This window comes from Triturus cristatus, chromosome 12 (genome assembly GCF_964204655.1).
Source record: "Triturus cristatus chromosome 12, aTriCri1.1, whole genome shotgun sequence".
In the NCBI taxonomy this organism is placed as follows: domain Eukaryota; kingdom Metazoa; phylum Chordata; class Amphibia; order Caudata; family Salamandridae; genus Triturus; species Triturus cristatus.
Genome location: NC_140595.1, coordinates 676,116,039 through 676,142,896, shown reverse-complemented (window position 1 = coordinate 676,142,896; position 26,858 = coordinate 676,116,039). Strand labels below are relative to the sequence as shown.

Sequence of the window (26,858 nt, the reverse complement as noted above, 5' to 3'; positions counted from 1 at the left end):
ACATACACTTGAATTGGCTGTATTCTGTTTCCAAACAAAGGGCTGTAAACCCCCATTAGTTAGTATGGAAACAGGGTCAGGGTCAGGAAGGAGGGCCCCTGTGCCCCTCTTGGCTATGCTTCTAGACGCTTCTCCCCACTTCCCACTTCAAAAGCACACCTGGGTATAAATACTGGACCTCAGACACCAACCCTTCAGTACACTTCTGTACCTGTGAATACTCTGCCAGGAACTGCTGTGCTGCTGCTGAAAGGAATGCCACTCTGCTGGACTGCTGCCCTGAAGCCCTGCTACTATGCTGTGCTGACCTGCTGTCTGCTGCCTTCTTGCCTGAGTGAGAAGGACTGGAACTGCATCTCTTGAGCCTAGAACTCAGAGTGACTCCGAGGGCTAGTTGGCTGGCCTCCTGATCTGAAGGTTTAGGGACACAACAGGCTTCCAGCATTCTTGCATTTGCGCTTAGACTCTGCCATCTGTGAGTCCACCCTGCCCAAGTGGTGGCACCCTAGTCCTGGACCCTAGTATGTGGGCCTAAGGTGCTTGATAGCCTCTGTGGATCCAGCAGAACCTACACATTTCCACTGCTGTACAGTGCAACTCTGAGCAGAACTGACAAATCTCCACTGCAAATCTCCACTGCTGTGTGGATTGGATCCATCACAAAGACCTGCATGTACTCCGCAGACTGCAACGCCTTCGGAACCACCTTTGCAGGACACGTCTTCTGTGCAGGCCCTCGCATCACTTGATGGCAGCCGCGATGGCAGACTCCACGCCTGCACGCTGCATCCTCGACACAGGACTTCGCATCATATGCCCCATTGATGGGATCCGCGAATGATGGAGCAGGCCCTTGCATCACAGCTTCGCTGTACCTTAGTAGTGGCACATCACCTTGGCTGCTCGCCACATCTTCAATGCGGATTCTCGCAATGCCCCTCAAACCCAGTAGCTGGCCCGCGCTCCATCTCGCTCGCCTAAGCTTGTGACTTTGTCCCAGGTCAGCACACCTGATATCTACAGTTGGTACTTTGTTATTTTGGTGCTATTTTCACAAAATCTTTAAAACTGAATATCTCCATTTCCAGAGGTTGGATTTGTAATGTTTTAGTCTTGTTTTATTTATTAAAGAACATTCTATTTGCTAACTTGGTGTGGGATCTTTTTCTGTACTGTTTTCACTGTATTACTGTTTGATGTGTTGACCAAATACTTGACATATTGCCTCTATGTTAAACCTGACTGCTCTCTGCCAAGCTGCCAGAGGGTTGAGAACAGGCTAATTTTGGGTTGCCTTTTGTCTCACCCTGAGAATGATTGTGGCTGCTGTTTAATCAAGTCTTACATCCCAGTCGGCCAACAACCAAAGTTCTCACATTTGTGATCAGTGGTGAGGATTAGGATTTGTGTTTTTGCAGTGCCATACAGTGACTTGGTGTACACCACCATCCCATATCTGAGACCAATTTGAGTTCTAAATTATCCCTGATTGGTTTTTATGACTGTTTTTTCAATTCTCTCTCTGACTTTTGTTCCTGAACCCACCTCTACAAGTATTGAGTTTGGGCTGGGTAACACAGAGTCCTACACTCTGGCCCAGCTCAAGGAGTTCTGTAAGGAGAGGGGACTTCCTGCAAAACACACCACCTGGAAGTTAGAGTTGCAAGTGACACTTAGGGCGTGTGTGGAACTCCACCAGTCCCTGGCTACAGCGATGGAAGGAGATGATGAGGTAGATAGGCATGGAGAGGATTTGAATGTCAGTCGTGATAAGCAATAGTCTGCCAACGGGAAGGACGCACCACCTGAGAAGGAGTTCCCTGCCAGGGGAGGGAGCAGTGTTTCTTCCAGCAGCCTGTCCCCAGAGGAGCTGTTGGAAAGAAGGGAGGAAAGAGAGTTCAAGCTACATATGGGCCATTTGAGAATGGAAAAGCCGAAACTGACTATGGAGGAGGGAATAACTTTGGAGTGGTTAGATCATGAGAGAAGGCTTGAGGACCTGGACATGAAGGACATACAGGCATGGTCCAGCAGGGATGATAGTAGCATGTCTATAGTGCCCTCTGGAGAATAGAGGGTCCATATCCCCAAAATTCTGGAGTTTGACTTTGCTGTGGGGGACAGCATTGACAAGTGGAACCTGAGGGTGGTTTGGGTGTGAGCCTCTGGAAACATATCCCTAGCAAAGGTAGGGACACCCTACTGGCCCTGGAGAAAGGGGACAGGATAAGGTATCCCCCCATAAAGGAAGCCCCTGTCAGGAAGTATGGCCTTACCCTAGAGAAGTAGAGGCAGAATCTTCGGGGCAGCCAGAACTGCCCCAGCAGTCCTGGGTGGATTGTGTGGACTCTAGCATTTTTGCAGGGCACTGAATTGTTGGGTGAAGGTCAGTGAAATGAAGGATTATCAGGGGTTGAACAATTTAATTACAAAAGAGTGCATGTTTAGTCTTTGCTTTGCAGATCTATGCCAGCACCTTACTGACAGCAAGCTCACTGACCCTAGACACCTTGCTAAGGAGGCAGACTGCTGGCTCTACACCAAGATCTATAACAGCATATTGGGGCAATCACTGCAAGGATTGACAGGGTACCCAAAAGAAGAAGGATGGGGAGACAAAAATAAAACTAAGGAGTTCTCTAAAGGCCTCCAAAATAGTTTCATGGGTCAAGACTCACATCCCCCAACTGTGAAGAAGTAATTCCCTTATAAATTAGTCCCTCAGCGAAGGCACCCTCCCCAAGTACTATGAGTGTTAACAGGAAAGGAACTTTGAGGGGGATTCCAAATGTCTCAAGTTGGCCCCTGTTTATACTCTGTCAGGAAGAAGGACTGCTGTGCTGTTGAAAGGACTGCCACTCTGCTAGACTGCTTCCATTAAGGACTGCTGCCCTGATGTGTTGAGCTGCTGCCTGCGGCCCTCTTGCCTGGGTGATAAGGACTTGACCTCCGTCTCTTGAAACCAGAACCCAGAGTGACTCAAAGGGCTAGTTGGGTTGGCTCCTGATCTCAAGCCTCAGGGACGCGACAGGCTTCCAACAACCTTTTACTTGCACCTGGAATCTGCCATCTGTGAGTCTACCCTACAAAGTGGTGCCACACAAGTCCGGGACCCTTAGAAATGAGCTTAAGGTGCTTGCCAGTCTCTGTGTATCCAGCGGAATGACACATCTTCTCTGATGTGCAGCACAACACCAAGCATAACTAACGCTTCTCTGCTGCTGCATGGATTGGACCCATCACAAAGGCCTGCATCCCCTCCACAGCCTGCACAACTTCAGAAGTTCATTTTTGCGGAGGCCCTTATATGCATCGTTGACAACAGCGTCAATAATGACACTGGACTTCACATTGCAGCCTCACAGCTCTTTGGAACCGACACAGTGCCTGGACTGCATGTCACATCCACCACGTCGGACTTCACATTGTAAGCCCTGTCAATAGGCTCCTCGATGATGAAGCAGCCTCGCTGTACTACGGAACCTATGCTTCACCGCAGCTGCACGATGCACCTTCAACAAACAGTACCCCTCACAATGCACCGTAGATCAGGATTTAGAGTACGTTGTTCAGAGGGACTATTATCATAACATCTTTATTCGTGTCAAACAAAGCGACCATAAAAGAGAAGCATACAATACAAACCACATATATAAATACATGAAAGCCATACAAACAGTTAAATACAGCTTAAAAATAAGATTAAAAAGTCCACTATGTACATGCTGGTATCAGTCAAGTCTCAAATTTTTAGAGGCCAGAGCAGCCTTTGATAAACTCGATACAGCAGATAAAACATGTTCATTGGGGAGCAATTGTAAATATAACAGGGCTGGACGTACTTGAGTAGAAATTCATATATCTCAACAAAAACCTCTTTCTGGGCCAGCTATAGCAATTACATATCATGACAAAATGTATAGTGTTCTGTGTAGACCTATTGTCACAGCCACGGAGCGGTCAGTTACCAGGGTGTACCCATCACACAGAGGTGGCCAGTAAATGGAGGATTTAATTAAACCTAAACCTGGCCAGGAAGGAATCGGGTATGCCTATTAGTAATCTGTACCAAATATCATTCCATGCCCTGTACTGACTTTAACATCATATGGCTCTACCCTAAAGGTTTCAACATTTCAGCCCCTTCATTATGCGTCAATGCCCGCTCAAAAAATAGGGCCTTAATTCATTGTAAGTCACATAGGCATAGAGCGTGAGGTGTGGAATATACATCGGCACTCCCTAGGACTGTAAGTATTTACCTAATGTAGGCAGGCCATGGGATTCTGGATGCTCCGTCCAGGGCTAGACAGTCAGACAGGATCAATCTATTAAGTTGAGTTCCTTTCTGATTCAAACTTTTACCCAGCAAAGTTAGGAAGGGGCTAAGAGCTACAAAGTCGGCAAGGTAACTGACTCAAAGCTCAGCATGTACAAACCAAGCCGGGGTACCTTGCCAGACCTGTAACAGTCACCTTAAGAAAATATTTTCTGCTGTTTGGATGGTGTCGGTGTTAACATAACTCCATACCTAGCTCCCATAGCAGACTTGCAAGACACTCTTTGCTGTATAGACTTTGAACAAAACTTGCAGAGACCAAGAACCCAGTCAATGCACAAAGGAAGCCAGAGCCCAGTTGATTTAATAAGCTCCGCTCTTTTGTTCTCTAGAAGAGGATAACAGTTGTTCTTTGCATGGAAGAGTACCCCTAAGTAATTAAAGGCAGAAACTTCACCCAAAGTGTGCTGACCCATCTTAAAGGTCATAGAGTCTTAGAGGTAGTAGACCTCATGCCTACCACTATAAAATCAGATTTTGATACGTTAACTGTCATGTTCAAGCTATCCATGAAGGTGGCAAATTTATCAATAAGAAACTGCAGCCCCCTGGCCATGGATGTATGTCGTTACAACGCACACTTTTACAACGCATGCACTTACAACGCATTTTTTACAACGCAACATCCACTACAACGCATTCCATTACATAGCATGACACTACAACGCATTTTTAAAAACTACCTTTACAACGCATTCCATTACATCGCATACTACCTTTACAACGCATACCATTACAACGCATAATATTAAATTGCATTTAAGGTAAGTATTGGATAGTATAGGGGTAAAAATTACTATTCTAACTCCAGGGGGTGCAACAGTAGGGTAAGTGTTGGATAGTATAGGGGTAAAAATTACTATTCTAACTCCAGGGGCTGCAACAGTAGGGTAAGTGTTGGTTAGTATAGGGGTAAAAAATACTATTCTAACTCCAGGGGGTGCAACAGTAGGGTAAGTGTTGGATAGTATAGGGGTAAAAATTGCTATTCTAACTCCAGGGGGTGCAACAGTAGGGTAAGTGTTGGATAGTATAGGGGTAAAAATTACTATTCTAACTCCAGGGGGTGCAACAGTAGGGTAAGTGTTGGATAGTATAGGGGTAAAAATTACTAATCTAACTCCAGGGGGTGCAACAGTATGGTAAGTGTTGGATAGTATAGGGGTAAAAATTACTATTCTAACTCCAGGGGGTGCAACAGTAGGGTAAGTGTTGGATAGTATAGGGGTAAAAATTACTAATCTAACTCCAGGGGGTGCAACAGTAGGGTAAGTGTTGGATAGTGTAGTGTAATATTATGCGTTGTTATGGTATGCGTTGTAAAGGTAGTATGCGATGTAATGGAATGCGTTGTAAAGGTAGTTTTTAAAAATGCGTTGTAGTGTCATGCTATGTAATGGAATGCGTTGTAGTGGATGTTGCGTTGTAAAAAATGCGTTTTAAGTGTAGTGCGTTGTAAAAGTTGCGTTGTAAAGGTTGTTCCCCCCTGGCCATACTAGCCATCAAGACTGTGTCATTCCATATAAAAAAAACAGAAGTGGCCTTGAACCCACTTTAGGACAATCCACCTAGACTTCAAGAAGAGCCTCCTCCAACATGTTGATGTATAGGGTAAACAGGTATGGTGCAAGGATGCCCCCTGCCAAACTCCCCATGTGGTCAAAAAAGATTTAGTGGTGCCAGCAGCAGCCGAGAAGTGCAATGAGGATGAGGTGTTCTCATGTAAACCTTTTAGAAGTACCACTATGTTGGGATCCACACCTGATTCTATCATCAAAGCCCACAGTTTAGCTCTATTGACCCTGTCAAAGGCAGACTTAAGGTCCTAAAAAGCCAAATGTAAGCTCGCTGGTTAGGCAACAGTATACTTATTAATATTTAGATAGCGCTTAAAACATTGATCAGACACTGACCACCCAGTCTAAAACCATACTGGCCATCCATCAGAATGCAATTAGCTTCTGACCAATCCATCAACCTGGAATGTACAACCCTCTCTAGGACCTTTACTACCACATCAATCAAAAAGAAAGTGCAATAGCATTGGGGGTTGTCCTTGTCCCTGTTCTTACACACTATAACTGCAGATGACCAAGAGCATGACACCCTACAACGAGCAGCGGCGCTTAGTAGCTGGGTCAGAAGTGGGCTTCATAATTCATTATCCATGCACAAGAAGTTTCTTGTGAGGGTGTTAATGCCTAGAGTGAGTTCTTCCAGGGTAAAAACTGTGGGAGCAGACACCGTCTACCCCTTGTCCACCTAATCCTCCTCCACTGGCTCACCAAAGTTATGAACTGAGAAGTGGACCATCCATTGTTGTTCAGATATATGGGTACAAATAGCTTGGCCTGACCCATCAGAAAAAAGAGGTTTATTCACTGCCTTCCAGAAAAGGGAGGAGTCACCCTCTTCACTAGCTTGTATTAACTCCTCTCAAGCTTGAGCCCGAAGAGTAACCTTAAGCTTACATATTGCCAAATTATAGGCCTGCCTGCTAGCCACTATCTGGTTCCTGTCTCTAGGGACCTGCTTCAAAGCTAACTTCAATAACCGCATGTGCCTAGAGCAATCCCTGTCAAACCATTTCAGAACTTGCCTGCTTACATCTTAGTGGGGAGCGGTCAATAATTTCTTAGCCATGGTATCAATATCTTGAAAGGCTCACAAAATACCCCTATTGGGGGCAGCTAAATCAAGGCAAATGGCTAAATCCTGGGACACCTTGGCAAAAAGAGATGTCTTAAAAGAACTTGGATTGATCTGTGACCAAATAATGCATCTGCCTTGATCCCTAATGGTGAGCCTGCTGCCACTCCCGCCCCTTGTATGGATGGTGTCACTATAGGCTATTAGTTGTGTTCACTATAGGGACTATGGATGATGTCAAAGTTTTAGATATACAAAAATAAAGGACCCAAAATAAAAGTAAAATCTATAATAGAGGCACAACCCCTCCCCTTAAACGTAGGAGCAACACTAAGGTTGGGGGCACTAACCAGTTTTTCCAATGCACATACCAAAGGATGATAGGCTAAAATCTGGCCCAGTTCTTGACCTTCCTTAGAGTGAAAGAAGTGAAGACCCTTGAGTAGCATGCATCTTGCCCTAGTATCTCTCGCCAGAAGGGGACATTCACATAGATGGCAGTTAACATACCCCACTAGCACAGTTATACCTTGACCCATCCACCTGCCTGATTCCTCCAGTACATTCAGGGCCACCCTCAGGCTGTTGAAACTTGAGTCTCCATTTGGGCTTCCTTTTTTATTGCAAATGTTAACCAAACTTAGGACAGGTGCTCAAATGGAACATAGCTTCAGCCCTCAAGTTTTTATCCAGGTTAGCAAGCTGCCCACAGAAATCTAAGGCCAGGAAGACAATCATGCCCCCTTTATCCCGGTCAGAAGTTATGGGCAGTGCGGGCAAGAAGTACAAGTTATAACACTCTAGAAATAACTTGTTGTTCACCTCCCAAGTTCACTGTAAACAAATATTCTGAGTCCCCTGCAGGATCAGAAAATTTCGCGGAGAGACCAGCAATGTCCATGATGCAATCCTCACGGCCCTTATGTTCTGAGGTGGGGTTGCCCTTTACACGATACCTGGATCTTAAGCCATAGCGGGGGCACAGTAACCAAGAAGGGGAGTAATAGGAGCCAGTCAGTCACACAATTCAAGGCCACTCAAGGGGGCAAAATGATTCAATAAACATGGCTGCCAGGGCTGCCATGTACTAGGTCAGCACTGCTACGACCACCCTGCATGTGTTAAACTGGCTGCCCATATGAACGACCAACCCTCTCTGGTTTGTAGAAAAACCCTAGTGGGAGAGCAAAGATACCCTGTTGGCCATGGGGCCTGTAAGGGGGTAGGGATGCAAGAATATGAGACACCGTCTCTGAGTTATTGAAAATAACCATGACACAATCTCTGCACCAAGGACCAAGCACAGATTGGAGTCCCACGCCGTGATGGGAGAGGCAGTGCTATGAGCACGTTGTCAACACCTCCTTCTTGCAGCAGCTGTGACAAGCAGCAAAGTACCCTCGGACAGCGAGTCCTACCAGGGTGACAAGCAGGCAAAGTTTGGAATGCCATTCCGCGGGGGAGAGGTAGCGCTATAAGGACTTTGTCAGAGCCCCCCTTTTGCAGCAGCTGTGACAGGCAGCAAAGTACACCGGTACAGTGAGTCCCACCAGCTTAAGGAGCAGGCAGAGTTTGGAATCCATAAGGATTAAATGGGTCCCTGTAGCCGGCCGGTGCTCCATCGGAGTTGGCCTAAATTTGAAACTTTTGTCCTGGTCAGGCACGACCAGACATCGACAGTTGGTGCTTCGTGCTTTTTGGCTCGGTTTTCACATACATTTTTGAAATTGTATATCTCCTATTCTACTGGTTGATTTTTTTGTCACGTTGGTCTTGTTTTGTTTACTAAAAATCACTCTATTTGTCTAACTTGGTATGCTTTTTTCACTTTATCACTGTTTGAAGTGTTGCAGAGTACTGCACGCGTCCTGGGAGCATTTGAAATTAGCCCTCTCTGCATTGCCAAGTTCTAAGACCCCTTTGAGGCCTGTTCAATGATTTAAAGTAAGTGAAGTGTTGTAACGATTGTTCACCTGGTTGGTCCCATTATTTTACTTATAAGACCCTTTTATATAGTAACAGATGTATCCAGGGCTTGTAAATTAAATGCTACTTGTGGCTTCAGCACTCATTGTGCCACTCACTAAAGAATCCCTGTGAAACATGTATCAGGCCTGTCACTGCAGACTATAGAGACATTTCAAATCTAAAAGATGAAATAAACCTTTTGCCAGGCCTTTCTTTTCAATATGTATAAGTCACCGCTAAGGTAGGCCCTAAAGGCTCATAGTGCAGGGTTCATTTTATTTAAAAAGTGGGACATGGGTGTTTACATTTTTCATGTTGTGGCAGTGAAAAACTCTTTATGTCTTCTTTAATTGGTTTAATGCTATCCATCCCATAGACTAACAGTAGGAAACATTATTCCGCTTAATAAGTGATAACTGCAGTTTCCGAACAGATGGAGAAATGCCTTTTCCACTCACATGCATTGTAATTGAAAATACTCTTTAATGATAAAATTTGATTTTAAGTTACTATCCTGAAAATGGCACTTATAGAAAGTTGGTGTATTTCTGCCAAACCCAAAAGTGCCTTTCTACCAGTGATCAGGGTCACATGACTATGAATGCCTCTCCTTTGGTGTTTTGTGTATTTTATTCAAGTCATGGGGACAAAAGGGTCTTGCTTCTGGGGCAGTTTGTCTCCTGAGCAAGATGTCCTGGGTTTTTCCTCCCCATTTCTGACTTCCAAGGGGTGACTGCCCTGTCACTGACAACTGTTTCTCACATTTAGGCTTGCCTGCATTTGTCTGCGTAGACAGATTGGAAACAGACCCAGTAAAGGGGTAAAGTTAACTAAAGAGGGCACCCCCCCACCCACAGACAGGCACTGGGTACGAGAACAGCACCTTAAGAACCTCTCCTCAGACCTCTCCTGGACCTGTGGGAGATTCAGAAGAATCACTGCACTGTTGTCTGATGAAGGAAAAATGAACCTGCTTGTCTGGAATGCAGGCTCCCCTGAATTGTCTTGTAGGGTCAGTTGCATGCCCTCCTGTTTGAGCTAGAGGGATGCAACAAGTTTCCTAAGGACTGCCCAGCTGAACAACACCAACTGGACCTACCAGGACCCTGCTGCTGGCCTCTGCTGGAGTGAGTCATGATCCCCAAGAAGAGCCCCTCCAGGCCCTAAACTCTTGCCTGGCATCAGAGTATACTTGTTCTGCTTGAAAAATCACAATTCCTGAACTCTAGGTGAAGATCCAGAAAATGTTGAGCTCTTCGTGACAGCAAATGGACTTCTTACATCGCCTGATGATTGTCCGCGATGCCTGTCATTATGAATCTCTAGCAATGACCTGCTCTTTGCATCAGCTCTGAGAACCAGTTCCAATGACAACAGAAAGTAGCATCTTCAGCGTAATAAACCTGGTGCCTGTATACAACCCAGACTCCATTGCTGTCGGCCTAAACTTGTGACTTTTACCCAGTTCAGCACAACCAGATAAAGTCAATTGTTGCTTAGTGCTTGTTGCCACTATGTTCACTAGAAACTTTAAAAATTCATAACTCCGGTTCAAACTGACTAGATTTTTGTAATTCAGGTGGAACATTACACTTAACTCTCAAGTTACTGTTTGCCACATAAATCTTTCACACATTGACTCTAAGTTAAGCATGACTGCCTTTGTGCTAAGCTTCCACATGGTTGAGCCAGGTTTATTTACTTTTGTGGTTCTTCCTGATAAGGATTTTGTATATTACTTGAGTGAGGCTCTCACTCCTCTCAACTGATAACGCAGGGGCATATTATCAAGAAACGGCGTTAAAATTATCGCTGCTTTACCGGCAGAAAACTGCAGCTAAAGCGGCGATAATGGGCTTGATAATATGCTCTTGAGAATTCCCATAGAAGCCTATGTTCTGGTGTCAACATGGGCTTCTATTGGAATTCTCTGCGGCATATTATCAAGCCCATTATAGCCGCTTTAGCGGCTATAATTTTAATGCCGTGCTTGATAATATGACCCCAATTTCTTACAAGAAGCGTATATTTTGCATGATGCTATTGCTGCTCCAAATTGAATAAACTCTATGTTAGTTCCTCATTTTATTTACATTTTCCAAGCTCATGCCTTAGCAGGAAACAGACACATGGAAAAATGGCAGGTATATGTTTAGCCCAGAAAAGCAGAGGGAAACACCAGCAGGACAACATTATTTCTGAACTTTCACAATGGTTAGTTTGCTGTAGAACTATAGGAATATAGAGTGAGGAAATGGAAAGCAATCACAGAAAAAAATCTCAACATGGTGTAATGTCAGTAAGGGAAGGCATTCCATTAAAAATCTATTCTCTTCACATTGTGTGAAAACGCTTCTGGATTTAGATGCCGATCATGGCTCACACGTTTCAGGGAGAACTAAGAAAAAGCAATGCAAAAGTAACATCCAAGGTCGCTTATTTACTGGCCAGCAGAAAGATGAGATGAAATGAGAAGGCTAAAGCTTGGTAGTGGGAAATGGCAATTTTCAGCATGAAATGCATACAGTAGACTTGTCACTCCACAGGTCTCTAGGCTCGAAGAGTGAACGTTGTCGGCTGGCACATAAGCATAATGAACATCAAAGCTCAGAATTTAGAATGTGCGGAGAAAAATAAAATGAAAACCATTTAAAGACAGTAACATTTATGCATGAAGAATCGTCCAGCAGTGTGGGAGATTACAAGAAGGTCTTTTCTACTGAGAAAAATGCTAGTAGCACTTATTTTTGCCTTTCAATTTTATATATTGCTTTATTTGTTTGCTTTTTTTTCTCAAGCTTGGGTATACCACAGAATACAATAGAAGGGTGTTAGAGTACTTTGCAATAAAATCCACAAAGTTATAAATATGCAGTACAAATCAAAATATATATACACACACATATATTTATGTATATACATATGTATATTACCTACTGGCGGTCGCCAGTAGGTCGTTATGGTTAGGACCTTCTTTCCATTAAAAAAGCGTTTTTTCTTATGCCAATTTCTTTGGTGCCATTTGATGTATCTTCGCAAAATTTTAACAACTAATGGCCCGCTCAGGTCAGCTCTTGTCTTCAAAGTTTCTGGGCGATTCGTCAAGCAGGGGCCGAGAAAAAAGGAGGGTCCCAAAACATGTATTCTCCATTTCTATAGGAAAAATTTGTCACGGCTGCAGCCGAACTGCTGAATGGAATTACACCAAATATGGCAGAGAGGTAGCTCTTGTTCCAGAGTGCATTGTTTGCTTTAAATCATGTAAATCCGTTTAGTAGTTCCTGAGAAATTCATATTTAATAAAATGTTATTATCTGGTGACTGCGGTGGATCCGCGAACCCTCCCGAGCACGAGCTTGATTCTGATTGGCTGCCTACACTTCAAACCAAGAAGTGTTGGCAGCCATATTGTGACTCGGTTGAACCGATTTACAAGCAAAAAAGGTGAAAAAACGATTAAAAACAAGAAAAGGGGTCAGGGTTCATGTAGGGTCCTCGAATCCGGCAGAAATCTTTTTAAAAATGAAGCGTGGACTCCTGTGCTTCATTTGTTTTATGCCCCCGGGTGGGCCAGGTCCTGGGGGCAGTGCAAAATAATGTTGAGGTGACCTGCAGGGCCCCCGCTGCCCCGGGGTCTGCCACCTCCCACGGGCTGTACTCATTTAAATGCGGGGCACATGGCCCCCCGCAGCCACGGGGACCGCCACCCCCCGGAGCTTATTGAATTAGAAATCTGCTTGGGGGTCTCCTTCCCCCCGCCCCGGGGACAGCCACCTTCCCGGGCATTTATATTTAAATGTGGGGGTGACATGTGGCCCCTTACAGCCTACGAGACTGCCACCTCCAGGGGCTACTTTTAAAAACTAAGTTTCGGGGGGCTCAAGGTTCACCACACTGCCCCGGGGACCAACACCTCCCTGGGGCTACACACATGTTGATGGGGGGCTCCTCGTGGAGCCCTCCTTGGCCCTGGGGACCGCCACCCCCCCAGGGCTGGCTCCAGCAATGCCCTGGGGTGCCCACCCCTGGGAAATTGCAGTTTGCAGTGGCAGGGTGGGAGCACTGCTCACGCTCTGCCATAGCAAACATCTGCTCTGTGCTTAATTTATAAAACATTAAGTCCCGGCGCTCAATATTTTTCTGAGGAGGCAGCAGCCACTTCTTCCAGATGGCCACCTAGTTATATTCCTGCCACCACTCAATTTTATCATTGTCGTGGCCACTGTTTACATGAACTATGCAAAATCATTCAAAATCTGTCCTGTCCTTTCAAAGCCTACCTCGCTCAGTTCAATAAGGAGCCAGCCCCCTGATGCAATTATTTAACGGTGTGCGTAGACATGCTGTTTTAAGCAGGCCAGGTGATAGATTAGAGAGCAGGGCACAATTATTTAGTGATTGCCCAGGCCTGTGACATGAAGGCATGATAACATCACTAGGATGATGAACAATACACATTCATCATGTCTAAACCAGGGTGGGCCAGTCAGCGGAGGTACCCAGCTAGATATATTTATTTTGAACCAGACAGCGGCATGTGATAATATCCGGAATGGATTTGTAAAGATGTGTGCACAACTCTCATCAACACAGGAGTCAGCAGAAGACTAGCAGTGGGTGCTGTGAGACATGCTTGCTCACTCTGATTCTGGTGTAATACATGACGTGCAAGAACAATTTGTGTCCGCTACGCACATTCAACTCTCTTTACATAGATAGGTGCAAAAATATGTGAAAACTGTATTTATGGTGTCCTTTTATTCAGAATTTTATGTTTACTGGGCGCTTTTACTACCACCTAAGAACTAAAACGTGCAGTATGTAGGCACACACAAGTTGTGCTCAGTTCACAAGCGCTATCAATACTTTTTTGCGCCTATTTGTTTTCGATCAACAGTGGCAGGTGACCCGAATGTAAATTTGTTAACTTTGGCTAGTGAATCATGTGAAATATGAATGCACATTTGTGAAATCCGGGATGGCTGTCGTTGAGCTATACCTTCTCTATGATATCATGCCAAACATGGTGACTAACTGCAGCGACAAGACAGCAAGAACATGTACGTTGGATATAGGGAATCTTCTCCTAGCAGGCGCGTGGGAGGAATCACTTCTTTACACCGTGGACTGGAGTGTTCTTCACATCGGATTGGTAAAACAGAGTCCTGTGCAGACTGCCCTGGGCAGGAAGTAGTGTCACAAACAGGACAGAAAAAATTCATTAACAGCAGTACCCGCAAAAGTTGACAAGCAGCCGGCCAGCATAGTGTCTGGTGCCAGGTTGGAGGGGATAGAATGGAAAGGAGCACACAGGGGATGCACGGGAGGGCCAGGAACAGTTGCTTACATAAAGACAGGCCTCTTGGTGCCAGCAGGTAGCCAGTCGTAGGTACAGGTCCAGCTCTGGTGGGAATCCCCCACCTGTGCCTTGTAGCCATCGGCAGACAGAGAGCCAGTACTGAGACACACGCAGTAGCTGGCTACTGAGTGATGATAAACCCGCTGGAGTGCCAATACTGGGGCACAGACAGATTCTGGTACCAGGGTGATGCTCAGATTGCTACAGTGAGAAAAAAGCATGTATAGTCCTGGCCCTGTAAATTAAGTGCTGGTGCTGAGCAATGGAAGCCACTGGCACACATTAAGCACTGCATCTGCTTCACTTCATGGAAAAGAGAGCAGGAAAACTGCTCTTGCTTTCATGAAGTGAAGCAGAATTGCTTTTGGGCAAAGGGGGCTGCATGTTAGCAGCTCCATTTGCCCAAAACAAATACCGGCTCCCCCAGGGACTGCAGGAGCATTGGGGCTCCTCCCATGGTCGCCAACGTGAGGCCAGGACCCATTTCTGCACTACTTTTTCCTCTTTCTGCACTTCTCTTGCCTCTTTCTGCACTTCTCTTGCTTCTTTCTGTACCCCTCTAGCCTCTTTCTGCACACCATTGCTTCTTTGTGCACATCTCCTGCCTATTTCTGTAGCTCTCTAGGCTCGTCCTGCACCTTAAGTGCCTCTTTCTGCACCTCTTTTCCTTTTTCTGCACGTCTCTTGTTTAATTCGGCAACTCTCTTGTCTCTTTCATCACTTCTATTTCTTCTTTCTACACCTCTATTGCTTCTTTCAGCATTTCTCTTACCTATTTTTGCACTTCTCTTGCCTTTTTCGGCACCTCTCTTGCCTGTTTCTGCACCTCTGTTGTCTCTTTCTACACCTCACTTGCTTGCGGTCGCCAGTAGATAGTTATAGTTAGGACCGTGTTTCCATAGGAAATCCGCAACATTCTATTTGGAATAACTTTGGCACCGATTGACAAATCCTCGCGAAATTTTCAAAATAGGTGGGGCGCTCCGCTCCGGTTGTACCCTGAAAGTCTCGGGGGGATTCGTCAAGCAGGGGCTGAGAAAAAAGGGGGGTCCCAAAACACATTTTTCCCATGCAATTTTCCATAGGGACCTTTAGTCCAAGGTACAGCCCAAACGGCTGAACAGAATTACTTAAAATTTGGCAGAGAGGTAGTCCTCAGGTCAGGGATGTGCCTTTTGCAGGTCTGGTGTAAATCTGTTCATTAGTTCCTGAGAAAATTGCAGTTAAAAGTACATACATATCTATAGGCGCGCACCCTGCGCGCACCGTGTGCGCACGAGCGTAATTCTGATTGGTTGTTACATGTCAGTCAACGTAGCGAATCGGTCGAAATCAGGAAGTGTCGGCCGCCATTTTGTTTGTTTTCAGTGCGAGAGTGGAAAAGGAAGGTGGCAAACGTGAAAAGGGGGCAGGGTGGACAGTTCCTGACCCCCTAGCCTTGGTCAGGGGGTCACAATCGCGGAGTGTGCGCACCGTGCGCGCATGGCACAAACTGCGTAACGTTGGCGCGCGGTGCGCGAAGCGCACCGTGCGCCCACCACGCGCGCACGGTGAAAAACCTTAAAAAAAAAAAATATGAATAAATACATAACTTAGCATTTAAAAAAACGTACAAATTCACTGAAAAACCATAGGTTTCACACACGTTATAGTTAGGAATTAGCATTTAAAAAACCTTGCAAATTCACTTAAAAAACCATAGGTTTCACACATGTTATAGTTAGCTGGACATTTCACTCATAAAAAACCAATGAAATTCCCCAGTTATAGTTAGTAAAGGGAACTATAACTCACGCGACCGAAATCCAGTGCTGATGACGTCAGATATTACATCACTGATGACATATGTGTCTTTCTGTAAAATAAATATTTATTAAATATGTATAGCTAAAGGTTAAAGGAAGGAAAAATGGGTAAATAAGTGTCTAAATACAGTGATGTAATATCTGACGTCATCAGCACTGGATTTCGGTCGCATGAGTTATAGTTCCCTTTACTAACTATAACGGGGGAATTTCATTGGTTTTTTACGAGTGAAATGTCCAGCTAACTATAACATGTGTGAAACCTATGGTTTTTTAAGTGAATATATATATATATATATTTATTACCTACTGGCGGTGAGTGATGAAAGGTTATACTAGTGTATGTTGAGGTGTATCTGATTGTCACGTGGATGATGTCATCAGTGATGTCATCAGTGATGTCATTTGAGATGTCATCAGTGATGTCACTGACCATGTCATGAATGATGTAATATGTGACATCATCAGCACTGGATTGCGGGTGCGCGAGATGTAGTTAGTACAACTAACTATATCGGAGGAATTTCAATGGTTTTGTTCGAGTGAAATGTCCAGCTAACTATAACACCCCTAAAACCTATTGTTTTTTCAGTGAATTTCTAAGGTTTTTTAAATGCTAATTCCTAACTATATCAGGCCTGAAACCTATGTTTTTTTTATTGAATATATATAGATATACATATATTACCTACTGGCGGTCGCCAGTAGGTAGTTATAGTTAGGACCACGTTTCCATAGGAAAACCTCAACATTCTATTTTGAATAACTTTGGCGCCGGTCGACGAATCCTCGCGAATTTCTCAAAATAGGTGGGGCGCTCCGCTCCGCTCCTACCCTGAAAGTCTCGGGGGGATTCGTCAAGCGGGGGCTGAGATAAAAGGGGGGTCCCAAAACGCGTTTTTCCCATGCATTTTTCCATAGGACCTTTAGAACGAGCTACAGCCCGAACGGCTGAACAGAATTACTAGAAATTTGGCAGAGAGGTAGTCCCTAGGTCAAGGAAGTGCCTTTTGTAGGTTTGGTGTAAATCTGTTCAGTAGATTCTGAGAAAATAGCCTTTAAATCAATATATATATCTGAGCCCGCTTACGGTACGCTTACCGTACGCTTACCGTACGCTTACCGTAAGCTTACGGTGGCGTGCGCGAGCGCGATTCTGATTGGCTTTTAGATCTTAGTAAACATTCGAATCGGCCGAAACCAGGAAGCGGCGTCCGCCATTTTGTCTCTCGCACTGAGTGTTGTTTATCAAACATGATGGCCAAAAACATGTTACGGGGCTGTTTTGACAACTCCCTCCCACATAGTCATGTTGAGGGAGTCCCCAAACATCCCCCAAGAGCAAAAACGGTTTTATTTTTTTTTCGGCAATTTCGCGGGGTACGCTTACCGTACGCTTACCGTACGCTTACCGTAAGCTTACCGTACGCTTACGGTAAAAAAATAAAAATAAAAAAAACACTATCCACACTTACCCCACCCCCTGTGCTTTTGGTGGCCGCAGGCCACCAAATGTGCAGGGCTTATTAATAGAGAAAAAAAACGTAATTTTGGCAACATGAAATTATAAAATCGAAATAAAAAAAACACTATCCACATTGACCTCACCCCCTGTGCTTTTGGTGGCCGAAGGCCACCAAATGTACAGGGCTTATTAAAGTTGATAAAAACCGTGCACGGAACGAACTGCGTTAAGTGGGCGCGCACGCCACAAATGGCGTAAAGTAACTTAGCATTTAAAAAACCGTACAAATTCACTGAAAAAACCATAGGTTTCACACACGTTATAGTTAGGAAATAGCATTAAAAAAACCTTGCTAATTCACTGAAAAAACCATAGGTTTCACACATGTTATAGTTAGCTGGACATTTTACTGATAAAAAACCAATGAAATTCCCCCGTTATAGTTACTGTAGGCAACTATAACTCACGCGACCGTAATCCTCTGCTGATGACATATGTGTCTTTATGAAAAAAAAATATTTGTAATATATGTATAGCTAAAATTTAATGGAAGAAGATATGGGCAAATAAGTGTCTAAATACAGTATTAGCATCAGCAGAGGATTGCGGTCGCGTGAGTTATAGTTGCCTACAGTAACTATAACGGGGGAATTTCATTGGTTTTTTATCAGTAAAATGTCCAGCTAACTATAACATGTGTGAAACCTATGGTTTTTTCAGTGAATATATATATACGTATAGATATATATAGATATATGTATATATATATTTAGATATATATCGATGTCTATACGTATATATATATATATATATATATATATATATATATATATATATATATATATATATAGATATATATTACCTACTGGCGGTTGCCAGTAGGTAGTTATAGTTAGGGCCTAGTTCCCATAGGGAAGCGTTTTTTGTTTTCCCAATATCTGTGGTACCGGTTGAAGAATCTTCACGGGATTTTCACAACTAGTGATCACCTCCGGTCAGCTTCTGTCCTGGGAGTTTCGGGGTGATTCGCCAAGCAGGGGCTGAGAAAAAAGGGGGTCCCCAAACATGTTTTCCCCATGTATTTTTCCATAGGAAACTTTAGACAAAGCTACAGCCCGAACTGCTAAACGGAATTACACCAAATTTGTCAAAAAGGTAGCCCTTGGTTCAGAAAGAGTCCTTTTTATTAATTGGTGTAAATCCGTTCAGTAGTTCCCGGTAAATTTGAAAAAGAAAACGTTTCGATATCTAGTGATGCAGTGGATTTACAAACCCTCCCGAGCACGAGCTACACTCTGATTGGCTGCCAACACTCCGAACCAGGAAGTTTTAGCAGCCATCTTGTGAATCGGTAGAACCGAGTCACAGGAAAACAGTAAAACACAGTGTAAAATGAAGAAAAGGGGGCAGGGTAGAAACACCCTGACCCCGTATGGCTGCTTAGGGGGTTCCACAAGGACCCCCAGGGACAAAAATATATATCTATATTTTTTAAACAGCAGAAGTCGCGTTGGGGTCCCGACTCCTGCCGAGAAAATAAAAAAAAGAAGCATGGACTGTTGTTTTCAAAAAGCTCCCGGGTGGGCCAGGTCCCAGAGGCACTCGCGAATTATTGTGTGGGGGCTCCCGCAGCCCCGGGGACCGCCACCTCCCTGGGGCAGTTAATATTTAAATACGGGGGTCCGGGTGTCCGCAGGAGGCGGATGGCTGGTGGGACTGTGGGGGCATTGGGGCTCCCCCCACGGTCACCAACTGTGAGGCTATACCCTGGGGGATGGGGTTCCTGGAGCTAAAAATGGCCTGGGAGGGGGGCCATGCAGTCCCCCTTCCTTTTTATTAAAAAAAAAAAAATTGACATGTCCCGGGGGATAGGGTCCCCAGGGTGAATATAAATTAATAATGCTAGACTTTTTTTTGGCCAAAGCTTGGAGTCGCAACCCTTTTGCGGTGCTCAGCACGGCCCCTGGTGTAAACGCGAGGGGTACGCGCTCTCAGCATGGCCCCCTAGTGTGAATGCGAGGGGTGCATGTCTCCCAGCGCAGCCCCCAAGTGTGAACACGAGGGGTGCGCTGCTTCCTAGTATAAACACGAGGAGTGGGCCCCCTAGTGTGAACGTGAGGGGTGTGCATCTCCCAGCACAACCCCTGATTGTGAACGCGAGGGGTGCGCAGCTTCCTAGAGTAAAACGCAAGGGGTGGGCCCCCTAGTGTGAACGCGAGGGGTGCACGGCTCCCAGTGCGGTCCCCTAGTGTGAATGCGAGGGGTGCACAGCTCCCAGCGCGGCCCCCTAGTATGAATGCGAGGGGTGCGCGACTCTTGTAGTCACGCTGGGTGCGCGATTCCAAGCAAAAAATAATATTTTTTTTCCGTGTAAACCTAGGTTATATGTTGGGTTATTGAGTGGCTCTTGTTTTCATTGGGAGATTGTTGTAGCTACATGTAAGTGTGGATGCAGAGCTTCAGGTTGTTGAGAAACACTCTGTTGCCTTCATCAGTGAAGTGTACTACATCACTTCTGTAGATGCAATCCATATTGAAACAAATATTTTTTTATAGATGGAGCCCATCCTATGGTCTCTAAGGTAAGCAGAAACAGCTTTATTGATATTTTTTCTAGCTTTCTCAATCTGAGGACACAATTGATTGGACCACTTCCATTTCTGTCTTTGGCATATGTTACAGAATACAAAGACAGTTTGGGGGAAAAGCAACATCAATTCTGCAAAGGTGTCCTTCATTAGTATTTCCAGACCTACCCCAGTCAATGTGCCTAGGTCATTGCCACCACAGTCCACAATCATGAGGTCAGAGGCTTGGAGATGCAAAAAGGTTTTAGCCAAAGGCATCAATTGGTGCCACTTTAATCCTCTCAGTACAATCCATTTAATATCTACATTTTGCAAAGCTAGGTCTTTGTCAATACCTCTGCGTTCAGCATACCTTTTGCACCAGAAAATATAGCTGTGCCCAAAAATCCACACTGAAAGCATCTTGAAGGGATGACTGTAGGTAATGAAAAGATGTCTGTAGCTGAGGTAGTCAGTTGGTAGAATGAGAGATTTCTAAAATGGTGGAGAAGATGCTGTTTTTAAGAAAGTAGAAATTTGTTTGGCTGTTTAAGAACATTGTACATTCAAAAATAGGGTGCATTTTACTTTTTTATTGGTTAAATAAAAATGTTTGAAAGGTACAGCAGAAAGGATAAGGTCATGTTTTGCAAAGGCAACCACACCTTTTGTTCTCATTTGCAACAATGTGTGGTGAACTTGTGACCGGTCAGTTATGGAAACTGACATTAAGCAGAAGGGGTGAAGAAGTCTGTTGATAAGGGTTATTATCTGTGACCAATGGAAATGTGTTTTACAATTTGAACATCTCTGAGAATCAATGTCATTTGTTGCTTATGTGTATTTTTATGGAAAAAGAGAGGGAAACCTGCCCATTACTGGTTTCACCTTGCAGAGTCTGGTGATTTATATTGACTGTGTGTAAAAGAACATCCTGTCTGAGTGTGTGAGATTATTCATTCAACAGTTTTATTTGCAAGGTGAATTATATATTTTTGACTTTTAGTTAAAAACGATTTGATATTATTCTAAAACTGTATTTTTTAAAATATATTATTAAATGTAGACATGTACATTGGAATTAGTTTCATTGTACTTGAAGTTTGTTTAAAAAACAGTCTGTACAGTAATATGTGTATTTTCAAAGATGATTACTTATGTAATTATTTAAGCTTGTTTTTTAAGTCTGTTCAAAGGTATAGCTGAATGATGCCGCATATTTTTAGATAGTTGGGTGAAGATGCAGTGCACATGTGTATTTTGAAAGATGTTCATATAAGGTGTAGTTTATTAGGCTTAATTTTTTCACTCTAAAAAGGTATAGTTGAATGAAACTGCATCATTATAGATACTTTGGTAAAGATGCAGCACAACTGTGGTGTTTGAAAGATGATCATATAAAGTGTTATTAATTAGGTTTCTGTTATTAGTTTGTAGAGAAGGCAAAGTTAAATGATGGCATATATTTAAAGACAGTATGGAGAAATAAGGTGCTGTTAATTAGGGTTCTTTTTGTAGGCTAAGCAAAGGTATAGTTGAATGATACCACATAATTTTAGATACAGTGCTGAAGATGTATAATAAAAGCGTGGTTTTAAAAATGATAATTTAAGGTGTTGTTAATTGCTCTTCTTTCTTAAGTTTGTTGAGAGGTATAGTTTAATGATGTCGCATATTTGTAGATTGAATGGTCAAGATGTAAATCAAAAATAACCCACCATATATTACCCTTTCTGGCAAGTTGTACTTATCTACTTAACTAGATAGTATGCAATGAGTTATCTATGTGTTCAGATTCTATTTATACAGTTGCATGTATGCTTAGTGTACTCATGCAATGACCCAGGCACTAACTCATGCACTTCTACAATCCCTTGAGCACTACCTATACAGTTCAGTAATCTCTCTGTTACTAAAGATGGGCGGAATTTGCGAAAATATCGCGAAACGGCAAAATATCTCTGCGAACACGCGAGATTTTGTGCTGATTAATGCGTTACTGAATTTAACCTTCATCTCGGGCACCTGCTTTATTTATATCTGTAAGTGCTTCCCGTTGAGGTTTAATTTTGTGACAGGAACATCGTGCCAGAAGGAATCCTGCCCTGCATATTTATCCAAGAAGATGCCACTGTTTTGTGCAATACCTCAACTCAACTGGAGTACTTTCTACTGGCTAATCAGTAAGTGCTACCTCGGTGGGTAAATGTATAGTGCTTTTCCTACACTACAGCTGCGTAAAGGGCCAGAAGAGTTGTGTCCAGTGACCATGTGTGTGTCTGTAACTTTTGCCACCGCGCCGATGGACGCCGGGGTCCCTCGAGTGACTGTACATCATAGTGGGGAAAGGGCTGGAAGACGTTGCACACCACTGGTGTGTGGGCTGGGGCCAAACGGCTGGCCTTCTATGCAGTTCACATGCCTCTTGTTTATAAAGGGTCAGAGACCGACCAGCGCAGCAGATGAGGAGACAGAAGCTCCTGGTGTCAGGAACTACACGGGGATTGTGCTCGAGAAACCTATGGATGCACAGACCTCCATCAAGGATTGCAGCAAATTGTTGACGTTAGATATGGGGAGAAAGCACACCTGCCTAGCCTCCACCGTGCTCACAAATCTTTTGTGCTGATTAATGCGTTACTGAATTTGACCTTCAACTCGGGCACCTGCTTTATTTAAATCTGTTTGTGCTTCCTGTTGGTTTAAAATGACAGGAGCATCGTGCCAGAATGAATCCTGCCCTGCATATTTCTGTTCCCCCACGGATCGCGGAAGTTTTGACGGAACGCGAAAATGTTAAAATTTCGCAATTTCCGCGAGCGGAACGGAAATTGTCGCCCACCCTTATCTGTTGCTACCTATGCACTCCTCCCCCAAGCACTTATAAATTCACTATGCACTCTCCTTGCAGTACTCTAATCATCCAGTCACTACCCATGTACTCATGCAATGACCCAGGCACTAACTCATGCACTTATACAATCCCTTGATCACTACCTCTACAGTTCAGTAATCTCCCTGGAACTACTTATGCCTTCCTCTAATCACCCAGCCAGTCTCATGTCCTTATGTAATCACTGCACCAAAAACCAAGCACTTATAAATTCACCATGCACTCTCATTACAGTACTCTAATCATCCAGACACTACCCAGGCACTAATTCTCATGCACTTCTACAATCCCTTGAGCACTACCTTTACAGGTCATTAATCTCCCTGTTACTACCTATGCATTCCTTCAATCACCCAGCCAGTCTCATGTCCTTATCTAATCACTGCGCCAAAACCAAAGCACTTATAAATTCACCATGCACTCTCATTGCAGTACTCTAATCATCCAGTCACTGCCCATGCAATGACCCAGGCACTAACTCATGCACTTTGACAATCCCTTGAGCACTACAAATACAGTTCAGTAATCTCCCTGTTACTACTTATGCACTCCTCCAATCACCCAGCCAGTCTCATGTCCTTATCTAATCACTGCACCGAAACCCCAGCACATATAAATTCACCATGCACTCTCATTGCAGTACTCTAATCCTCCAGTAACTACCCATGCAATGACCCTGGCACTAACTCATGCACTTCTACAATCCCTTGAGCACTACCTATACAGTTCAGTAAAGTCCCTGTTACTACCTATGTATTCCTCCAATCACCCAGCCAGTCTCATGTTCTTATCTAATCACTGCGCCAAAACCCAAGCACTTATAAATTCACCATGCACTCTCTGTGCAGCACTCTAATCATCCAGTCACTACACATGCAATGACCCAGGCACTAACTGATACACTTCTATATTCCTTTGAGCACTACCTATACAGTTCAGTAATCTCCCTGTTACTACCTATGCATTCCTCCAAACAACTAGCCAGTCTCATGTCCTTATCTAATCACTGCAACAAAACCCAAGCACTTATAAATTTGCCATGCACTCTCCATACAGTACTCTAATCAACCAGTCACTACGCATGTAATGACCCAGGCACTAACTCATGCACTTGTACAATCCCTTGAGCACTACCCATACATTTCAGTAATGTTCCTGTTACTACCTATGCATTCCTCCAATCACCCAGCCAGTCTCATGTCCTTATTTAATCAGTGCGCCAAAACCCAAGCACTTATAAATTCACAATGCACACTCCTTGCAGTACTCTAATCACCCAGTCACTACCCATGTACTCATGCAATGACCCAGGCACTAACTCATGCACTTCTACAATCCCTTGAGGACTACCTTTACAGTTCAGTAATCTTCCTGTTACTACCTACACATCCTCCAGTCACCCAGCCAGTCTCATGTCCTTATGTAATCACTGCGCTAAAACTCAAGCACTTATAAATTCACCATGCACTCTCATTGCAGTACTCTAATCATAAAAGTCACTACTCATGCAATGACCCAGGCACTAGCTCATGCACTTCTACAATCCCTTGAGCACCACCTATACAGTTCAGTAATGTCCCTGTTACTACCTATGCATTCCTCCAATCACCCAGCCAGTCTCATGTCCCTATCTAATCACTGCACCAAAACCCAAGCACTTATAAATTCACCATGCACTCTCCTTGCAGTACTCTAATCATCCAGTACTACCCATGCAATGACCCAGGCACTAACTCATGCACTTCAACAATCCCTTCAGCACTACCTATACAGTATAGTAATTTCCCTGTTACTAGTTATGCACTCCTCCTATCACCCAGTCAGTACCATGTCCTTGTCTAATCACTCCACCAAAACCCAAGCACTTATAAATTCAGCATGCACTCTTGTTGCAGTATTCTAATCATCCGGTAACTACCCATGTACTCATGCAATGACCCAGACCCTAACTCATGCACATCTACAATCCCTTAAGCACTACCTATACAGTTCAGTAATCTCCCTGTTACAACGTATGCACTCCTCAAATCACCCAGCCAGTCTCATATCCTTATCCTTATCTAATCACTGCAGCAAAACCCAAGCAATCTCCTTGCAGTACTGTAATCATCCAGTCACTACCCATGCAATGACCCAGTAATAAACGTAATGGGTAACCCAGTATCCCTCAGAACCTGGGTATACGTATTTTATAGAAAAAATGGTTCTGTCGGGCTTTCAATTACTTTGAACGAGTAACAGCAGCTTACGTATAATAAATATAAATGATATAACACACACAAAGACAATTATTTTGAAAATAATTATTTTGTATTTAAGAGAGATTCAAAGGGAGATTCAAAAAGTAATAATAATAAATAAAGGCTGTCGCAATTTATCATTTCAATTGCAATGTGCAGAACGTGACTGTAGTGATGAGTGACATGTGGTGATTAGTGATAATGACTGTCCACTATATACAGAAACAAATAGTGCAAGGAAAAAAGGGGGAAAAAAGAAAATTCATAGATGTCCTTGTTATTGGCACATGTGCTTAATGATCCAATGATGAATGGGGCTGTGATCATAAGCGGTGTGTAGACATTCATAATATGCCAACGTTTCGACCCTATATATAGCGCAAAAGTGAAAATTGCGTCCAGGCGGGTCTTCCTCAGGGCAGAACGGGGGAGATGGCAGCCTAAGGGTTAATTTAAATAACAGTGTAAGGTGTGTGTTATAGAACAAAATGGATTATTCCAATATATAGCTTTCAAGGGATGAAGCTTACACAAAAGTGCATTTATAGGTATCACTGCATGTGATAATTTCTTTGTCAGGTAAGGGGAATAACTCATGAGGAACTCCACCAGCCGGTTTGGAGCCTAGAGGGAGATAATGAACTGAATCACTGAATGAAAAAAGTGCTGTTGCTAATTATAACAGGCAGCTGGGAGGGCTGTGATATACCTCAAAGATGTAGTGATCTCGACTTCCACTCGTCGGTTGGAGTCGTACTAGTGCCAGTCCGATATATTTCTAAAATAAATAAGGAGGAGTGCATAAGTCATAGTTTAAAATAAACTTGACAGCGCGAGGTGCGCTTTGTTTAAAGAGCCCTTATTTACTCTCACCGTGATCTGGAAAGCCTCCGTCCGTCTGTGAATGAGTTCGGAAATGAGAGGCTCAAGGAACTAAAGCTATAAATAGTCTCTGTAACGTGAGATGGACGTGCACGCTGGCTCGTGTTTAGGGAGACGTCATATGAATTCAGGCTTGTACGTATGGATAGAGCAGATCGTTTATCTCGTCAACGAATAGGGTTGTAGCTCATGCGCAATGTATCCATTAATAGGTCTGTGGAAAAGGCCTGTTGCATGTTTAGCGTGAGGAAAGACATGTGTGTTGATAAAATGGAAGAGCATGAAAAAATCGAGCGCTGAGTATTTCTAATTGAAGCTTAAAAAAGTGTGGTACAACACGAAGAAATGTATTTATAATTTAGATATCCATTGCATGTTGGTATCGACAGGCAAAAGGTAACGAAAAATCGAGTGCTGTGCATTTCTAATTGAAGCTTAAAAATGTGTGGTACAATATGAAGAAATGTATTTACAAATTAGATATCCATTGCATGTTGGTATCGACAGGCAGAAGTTTAGAAACAAATAATCACTTACAGAAATGAATTCTATTTGTACACTTGGGCGTAGCAATGTTGCACTTGTTGACACATTTTACATGGCATGTTATAGTGTGGTTGCGAGTTAACACAAATGGAGGTGCAATAATTCAAATACATAAATGCTAATGAAAATGAGGTGTTCCTTATTG

General features: G+C 43.7%; 1 long non-coding RNA gene across 1 annotated transcript in view; it reads right to left on the bottom strand.

Moving 5' to 3' along the window:
- The window catches only part of LOC146780071 (uncharacterized), a 162,376-nt gene extending 136,194 nt beyond the window's left edge, over positions 1 to 26,182 (bottom strand). Inside the window, exons 1-2 of the long non-coding RNA XR_014972228.1 lie at positions 26,159 to 26,182; positions 25,995 to 26,063 (exon numbers count right to left, since the gene is read on the bottom strand). This is a non-coding gene — a long non-coding RNA (uncharacterized LOC146780071). The remainder of the gene's footprint in view (positions 1 to 25,994; positions 26,064 to 26,158) is intronic.
- Between the last annotated feature and the right edge of the window lie 676 nt (positions 26,183 to 26,858).